This window comes from Rutidosis leptorrhynchoides, chromosome 4 (assembly GCF_046630445.1).
Source record: "Rutidosis leptorrhynchoides isolate AG116_Rl617_1_P2 chromosome 4, CSIRO_AGI_Rlap_v1, whole genome shotgun sequence".
In the NCBI taxonomy this organism is placed as follows: Eukaryota; Viridiplantae; Streptophyta; class Magnoliopsida; order Asterales; family Asteraceae; genus Rutidosis; species Rutidosis leptorrhynchoides.
This window is the reverse complement of record NC_092336.1, coordinates 405808597-405817214: the sequence shown is the minus strand read 5'-3', so window position 1 is coordinate 405817214 and position 8618 is coordinate 405808597. Positions and strand designations below refer to the sequence as shown.

Genomic DNA, 8618 nt, shown 5'->3' with positions numbered 1-8618 from the left:
ACATCTTGCATATTAGGATTTAGTCTTCGTTGGCGTTGCACATACGTTTTATGGCCTTCTTCCATAAGGATTTTATGTGTGCAATACGAAGTACTTATTCCTTTAATATCATGAATCTTCCATGCAATAGCTGGTTTATGAGCTTTTATCACAGAAATGAGTTGAGATTTTTCATTTTCAGTAAGAGAAGACGATATTATTACAGGTAATTCAGATTCACCATGTAAATAAGCATATTCCAAATGGTTTGGAAGTGGCTTTAACTCTAATGTCGGTGGTTCTTCTATCGATGATTTGTATCGATATCTGTCTTCTTCTTTTAACATTTGAATTTCTTCTGTTGTTGGTTCATATCCATTAGCCATGAGTGTAGCTAACATTTCAGCTTCATTAATTGGTTCAGTTCCTTCTCCTAAAGAACATTCTCCTGTTCCTTGTAATTATGGAAATTCTTCTAACAATTCTGCATGTGAATCTATAATTTGAATATAATAACATGTATCATCTGTAGATTGGGGTTGTTGCATGGCTCTATCAACAGAAAAGGTAACACTCTCGTCCTCTATACTTAGGGTCAGTTTGTTACCGAACACGTCGATTATTGCTTTAGCTGTGTTTAAGAATGGTCTTCCTAATATGAGAGGAACTCGAGAATCTTCTTCCATGTCCAGAATAACAAAATCTACTAGAAATACTAAAGTACCAACTTTAACTAGCATGTTTCCCATTATCCCTCTAGGATATTTTACTGATCGATCGGCTAGGTGTATGCTTATTCGTGTTGGTTTCAATTCTCCAAGATCTAGTTTAGCGTATAGTGAATACGGCATTAAATTTATACTAGCATCTAAGTCTGCCAATGCTTCTATTGAACTAAGCCTACCCAGAAAACATGGAATTGTGAAACTTCCTGGATCTTATAATTTTTCTGATATCTTATTCAACAACACTGTAGAACAATTAGCATTCATTGTAACAGCCGAGAGTTCTTCCATTTTCTTTCTATTTGTGATTAGATCTTTCAAGAATTTGGCATATCTTGGCATTCCTGATATCACATCAATGAAAGGAAGATTTACATTTATTTGTTTAAACATATCCAAGAATATAGATTGCTCGGCTTCAAGTCTTTCTTTTATCATTTTACTTGGGTAAGGAAGTGGTGGTTGATATGGTTTAACATAAGGGTTAGCCTTAACTGTGTTATCTTCATTAACCTTTTCAACTACCGGTTCTGTTTCCTTATCTTGCTTAGGTTTGTGGTTTTTGTGGAGTAGGAATAGAGTCATCAGAAATTACAGGCATTTCAGGTGGTTTAAGTGTAATACCAATTCTTGTGGTAATGGCTTTAGCTGTTTCATTTCAGGGGTTAGCATTTGTATCGCTAGGTAGACTTCCCGGTTTTCTTTCACCTATCAACCTTGCTAGGTTACTCACTTCTTGTTCCAGATTTTGAATAGAAGCTTGTTGATTTCTAAATGTTTGAGCATTTTGTTCATTGGTTTGTTTCTGAGATGTAAAAAATTTAGTTTGAGATTCAACTAGCTTTGACATCATGTCTTCTAAATTTGGCTTTTTATCATCGGTTTGTGGTGGTTTATTTTGAAAAATAGGTCTTTGCTGAATGTAAGTATTGTTAGATACCTGTTGATTGCTAGGACCTTGTTAGTTGTTGTATGGAATATTTCGGTTATAATTCTGGTTTTGATTATAGATTGGTCTTGGTGGTTGATAATCATTATGATAATTAAGGCCTTTGGTTCACGAATGAAACATTCTCTCTTTGTTCCATTTTTTGTTCAATACTGAGACAATCTTTTGTCAAATGTAGTCCTCCACACTGCTCACAACTAATTCGTATTGAGTGAATATCTTTAGTCATCTTTTCCATTCGTCTCTCGACAGCATCTATCTTTGCGAAAATGGAATCAAAGTCATGGCTAGAATCGGCTCTAGCTGCTTTAGATGATCTAACGATATCTTTTTCTTGGTGCCACTCATGTGAGTGGGAAGCAGTGTTATCAATAATTTTGTAAGCTTCAGTTGCGGTTTTCTTCATAATGGAACCACCAGCTGCTATATCGATGTCTTTTCTTGTAGTGATGTCGTATCCTTGGTAGAATATTTGTACTATTTGATAAGTGTCTAAACCATGTTGCGGACATCCTCTCAACAATTTTCCAAATCTTGTCCATGCTTCATATAAAGTTTCATTTGGCTTCTGTGTGAACGTAACAATTTCTCCTTGAAGTCTCACGGCTTTAGATGCCGGAAAGAATTGTTTAAGAAATTTTTCAACTAAAACATCTCATGTATCAATCGCACCTTCAGGTAACGATTCTAACCAATCTTTGGCTTCTCCCTTTAAAGTCCAGGGAAATAATATGAGATATATCTGTTCATCCTCTACTTCTCTGATTTTAAATAGAGTACATATCCTATTAAAGGTACGAAGATGTTCGTTTGGATCTTCCTTCGGCGCACCACTAAATTGGCATTGATTAGTTACCATGTGTAGGATTTGTCCTTTGATTTCATAATTTGGCGCATTAATGTCTGGTTGAGTAATTGCATGACCTTGGCCAGTGCGTTTAGCTCTCATTCGGTCTTCCATACTTAGAGGTTCCAGATTTTCCATGATTGAATTTGTTGAATCTGAATCACTAGAGGATTCTGACTTAATGGTTTCTTCCTCGACAATCTCTGGATGAGTGATTTGTGGTTCAGGAGGAATGATTAGTGATTCAGGATCTCTGAATTGTCCCTGAATATCCTCCGGATTCTAAATTGTGAGGTCGGGTTCAAAAAATGGATTATCGAAAATTTGAATTGGAGTACTTGGTTGACTGGATGACGATTCTAAAGAAAAATCAACTGCGACAATGTTGGCTAGATGTCTTGATCGAGTTACAGGTGGTGAACGTATAAAAGGTGGTGAACGTTTTGCTCGGTGCATTCACTGAATATCCTATTAGTTATAAAAGATAAAAATTATATAAGTTATCAAATTAATAGACTTTTCTGATTTTGCCCACGTTTCGAATAGCCAATTGATGCAGCAGGTAGCCAGGACCCTTTAAATCAGAAGCCCACAACTCGCCACTAACAAATCCAACTATTACTACGAACCAGAAAATTTTGGATGTCTATCAATTTAACCACTTAAAACAATTTTTCGTTGAAATTTAAAGATATTTTAGAGAAGAAATAGAAAATTCTATATCCTAAAAACTAGAACGTCGAGAAATAAGAAAGAAAAAGAGCGCGTCGGAAAAACATCGGAAAAATAAAAGGTCGAAAAAAATAATAAAAAGAACGTAGCGCGTCGAAACTTAAAAGTCTAAAAACTAAAATTTAAAACTTACGTCTAAAGGTACTAAAGCTTAAAAGGAATTCTATATCCAAAACAGCAATAACTTAAAAAGTACTAAAATCTATAAAATATTAAAGCGAATAAGCGACGTCGTTAAATTCTGCAGCGCCTAAGTCTTAATCTAAAGAAAAAGCACTTAAGGGATTTTACGGCAAAGCCTAAAAATCTAGAAATAAAAATAACTACGGCAAAATACTAGATTAAAAACTAATTACGAACGATAAAAACACAAATATTACGAATAAAAACATATAAAATATAAAAATAAAACTTAAAGTTGTAAAAAAATACAATTTTTATAAAAATATTATTTTTATATTATTTATTTTATAAAAGTATTAATTTATAACTAATTAAAACTATAATAAACTAAATATTACAAATTAATTAAAACTAAAATTAATTAATATAATAATTAACCCTAATTAAGGTTTAATATTAATAATAATTAATAATAATCCGTAATTAATGCTGTCGGCAGAGGTATCAGGCGTGTCAGCAACCCTCATGCGGTCACATGAGTTTTATGCATACGGGCCATGCGATCGCATGACTTCTGGATCCAGCTCCGATCTTGGGCTGCTACAGTACGGCTCGTTTATATATATATATATATATATATATATATATATATATATATATATATATATATATATATATAAATATTTTCTGTTTTTTAATTTAAATAGAATATTTATATAAAATAAATAAAAACTTAATTTATAAGAAACTACCTATTAGTTTTTGTAACTAAAAGAAAATACAAACTTTTTAATTTTTTTTTATTTTGAACAACTCTTAAAAATATATATATTTTGTTTTTATTTTTATATTTTTGTATTTTTAATATTTAAAACGTTTTTTTACAGAAAGAAATTAAAACTTATTAATTTTTTATAGCGTTTCGCTTTCGGCATTTAAGTTGTCCCCGGCAGCGGCGCCAAAAATACTTGATGTGCGTAGAGGTGTATACGAAATAGTTATATTTTTACTACGAAATACTATTAAATACGATACAATTTTACACAAGTTATTTATTTATTTATAGAGTGGATATACCTAAACCTTGCTACAACACTTATAGGCAGTGTACCTAATCGTACAGTAGTGTAGTTTTTAGTAAGTCCGGTTCGTTCTACAGGGAGCTAGCCAAGTTTAACGCTATATTTTTAAAACTATATTTGTAAATATATAAATATATATATAAGTAGTATTATTATTATAAAAGGGGGTTTTTACCGTTTAATGACCGGTTTGTCGATTTTAAAACTTTAGTCGCAGTTAAAACCTAATGTAAAAATATTAAATACAACTTAATTTAAAGCGTAAAGTAAATGACAATAATTAAAGTGCGATAAATAAAATTGCGATAATTAAAAAGTACGATAATTAAAAGTGCAATAAATAAAATGACGGTAAATAAAAATGCGATGAAATATGAAATAAAGGAATTATGCTTATTTAAGCTTCCATAATCATGATGTTTGACGTGTTGATTTTAGTTTATGACCATGGGTTAATTGTCCTTTGTCTTGGATTATTCGATATGTCCTTCTGGTTTTTGTCCATAACAGTCCATCAGTCATAAATATAAAGTGCGAGTGTCCTCGTCAAATTATCCTTATATCCGAAGTCAAATATTCCAACTAATTGGGGACTTAAACTATAATTACACCAATTTTCCTTGTATGTAATTCACCCCTGTTTTAATAAGTCCATTGACTATTAATCTATTCCCGTGTCCGGTTAAATGAACGATTATTAGTACTTATAAATATCCCGCCCATCGTGTCCGATCGAGTGTATGTGGTTATTTATAGGTACGTCCAATTGTAATTTTTATATTAAATTAACGAACTATCATTCAATTAAACAAATATAAAGATCATTAATAGCCCATAGTCTAATTTCCACAAGTGTCGTTCTTTTGTCCAAACCCCAATTATGGTCCAAAGCCCAATTACCCCGTCTTTAATATTTTAGCCCAACATCACGCTTACTTCGATTTAAATAAGCATAATAATAACTTAGCTACGAGACATTAATTTAAAAAGGTTGAACATAACTTACAATGATTAATAATAGCGTAGCGTTACACGGACAGAATTTCGACTTACACACTTACAACATTCGCTAACATACCCTTATTATTATTAATCTTAAATTAAAATTAAAACTATAAATTATATATATATATATATATATATATATATATATATATATATATATATATATATATATATATATATATATATATATATATATATATATATATATATCGTGAGAGATAGAGAGGATAGAAAAAGATGTGTTATTTTCGGCCAAAACACGCGAACTTTATAGGACCTGAGCTGATACAGTGCACCATGCGATTGCATGATTTTTGGTCTTCCTGGCCATGCAATCGCATGACCTTCTTTTACAGCTCACATACTTTTGTTTTTTATTTGCCGACGGTTTTAATAAATAAATATAATATATATATAATTTTAAGAATTATTTATATATTATATTATATTTATGTGCATAGTTGACTTGTAATTTTTAGTCCGTTGCGTCGAGCGTTGAGAGTTGACTCTGGTCCCGGTTCCGAATTTTTGAACGTCCTTTCGTACTATTTAATATCTTGTACTTTGCGTTTTGCGGCTCGTACTCTTGTAACTTTTAGACGTTTCTCATCAATAATTTGAACCACTTTGATTGTACTTTGTAATTTTGAGCTTTTTGGTCGTTGTACTTTTGAGATTTTTGGTCGTTTGCGTCTTCAATTCGTCGAATCTATCTTTTGTCTTCACCTTTTATTATTTAAACGAATATCATTTATAAATAGAACAATTGCAACTAAAAGCTTGTCTTTCTTGAGGAATAATGCTATGAAATATATGTTCGTTTTTAGCATTATCACCCCTGTTGCCGCCGCTGACACTTCCTTTATACTTGTTGCCTGTATTACCTTTGCTGTTTCCCTTGTCGTCTTTATCGCTCCTGTCCATTGTGCCGTGATCCCCAACGGCAGCATCTGCAAACTCCTCGGAACGTACATAATCCTTTACCATTTTTACAGCTTCAACGTACGTTTTCGGTAACTTACGCCGCATCGATTTCACCAATGACAAATGACGAGTTTGGCAGATTCCCATGATGTACGCGGAGATCTGCTGTGATTCAGGCAGATCTGGAATTTTTTGGCACTCTGCAGTGAAGCGGGAAGTAAAATTCATTAGGGATTCACGCGACCTCATCTTGATGCTGTGCGCATCTAGGTGAGTCAGTTCGGTGCGTTTAAAGTTCTGGAAACGTTGCACAAACTTAGTTCTGAGGTCCGTGTAGCTGGATATGCTCAAGGCATGTAATTTGGCAAACCACTCTCTCACGACGGCTTGTAGCTATCCCGGGAACATGTGACACGCCGTCGAGTTATCCCAATGTTGCGTCTTGACAGCGTGTTCGAATTGCTGCAGGAAGTCTTCCGGATCCGTGGTACCGTCATATACCCCTAGCGTGAGGGGAGTAGTAAGGACGGCGGGCAACGGATGGGTGGCTATCTCTCGAGTAAACTTCTCAGACGTTACGGAAACCTCAAACGTCCGCTTAACGTTGTCTCCCATCATAGCGTACCAATTGTTCAACATGTTGTCCGCCACGCCAGGCTGCTCGACCTGAGCACTCATAGATTCTGGCGCGGCTAGAAATAAATTCTCAATTAAGTCCTTTCGTGCTTCCTTTCGGGTTTTGCCTACCAGCCTCTGACGCCGGACGTGTAGAGCTTCGTGGTTGAACTTTAGACATACCAGTTGGCCTTTCGCCGCCTTTGGACATGAGTGACGGTAAAACGAATCCCCCTTTTGCCAGAAAACGTATCGTTTCTTCACCGCCGATGGGTTTAAGCTGGCTTAAATTCGTTTTCGGGTTTTCCGCCTTCTCGGCGTCACGACTATTGGTTTCATCATCATCGTCAAATTGCAACCTGGTACGCTTGATGGAGTCATCGGGTGTCTCAAAAGAGCTGTCGTCATTGGGCTTCAAAGGGTCATACGATTCTTTGCCGGTGTTGGCATTTGGTGATGGATTGAAATCACCTGTCATCTTGTGTGAAAATATTGATCAAACGGTCCCACGGATGGGGCCAAATGATCAAGCCAAAATTGACCTGAGTGCAATTAATTGAAATGACTAACCTTCGGAAGAGTTTTCTTCGGTTAACGTGATGAGTATGAGGGGTGTTGTGGTGGTTGACTTTTGCTGAGCCTCCAAGGTGATCTTAGAAGAGTGATCAGTGGTGGTAAGTGTAATTGTTGATCGTCCTTTAAATGTGTGATTATGAGTAGTATTTATAGGCATATAATGACGGTTACCAAGGATAACCACCATTAACCCACTAACCCACGATTACCACTCCTGGAATCCTCTAATCATGCCCACTACCTATTCCACGTTCTCCTAATTTGTCGGACGGGCAAGCAGCCGAGCAGACCAAGTCAAATGATTACCGGTACGCTACGGGTTGCGTAGCGCAGAGACAATCGTGGCTTGAGGTTGACTTGGCAGTAATCTAGCCAAGGGCTGAAGTCACGTGTCCAGCTAGGAGATACGCCATGCGTCGCACGTGACGGTCATGGCGGGACGTACGTCATTATAAACAAAGCAAAACTCCGGTTCTATGGTTCTGGCAGGTTGATGGTTTCCTTGTTGTTAAGGGTTCAAACCCTTTTCACCTTTTTCTAGCTTTTTGCTTAATATCTAAAAAGTTTATAAACGTAAAAGTAAATATCTATAATAACAATTTATAATTACTTAAATATCTATAATTTCGTGCAAGATCGTGAGTTATTATTACTTAAATAAATTGTGTCTCATTAATTTATAGATGCAATATAAATTTAGCTAACGATTTATGTAAATAAATATGAACATTGAAATTATTGATGTGTTAATTCGCTACATTTCGCGGTAGCTCTCCTAGTTAATAAACAAGTTAAAGAAAATTATATGATGTTAAATGTCAATTCATTGTGCCCGGCACCTTATCCTATGTGGGTATATTAAAATGATGAGTGGACATAATTTTCTACTGCTTTTTTAAACTACGTAGAGCATCCCCAAGATATAGTTGTTTTAAAAGGTTTTTCTAGAAAGTTTATTCCTCAATGGCAGAAAATTTTTGAAGTTAAGTACTCCGTAAAATGCATTCCATTACCATATATTATCTATATCTATATATATTTAATAGATAAAACTCTGTAAC

General features: G+C 34.6%; 1 non-coding gene across 1 annotated transcript; it reads left to right on the top strand.

Moving 5' to 3' along the window:
- Window positions 1-2147: 2147 nt before the first annotated feature.
- On the top strand, window positions 2148-2254 carry LOC139845776 (small nucleolar RNA R71). The gene has a single exon (XR_011758534.1). It is a non-coding gene; the product is annotated as a small nucleolar RNA R71 (small nucleolar RNA).
- Window positions 2255-8618: the final 6364 nt, after the last annotated feature.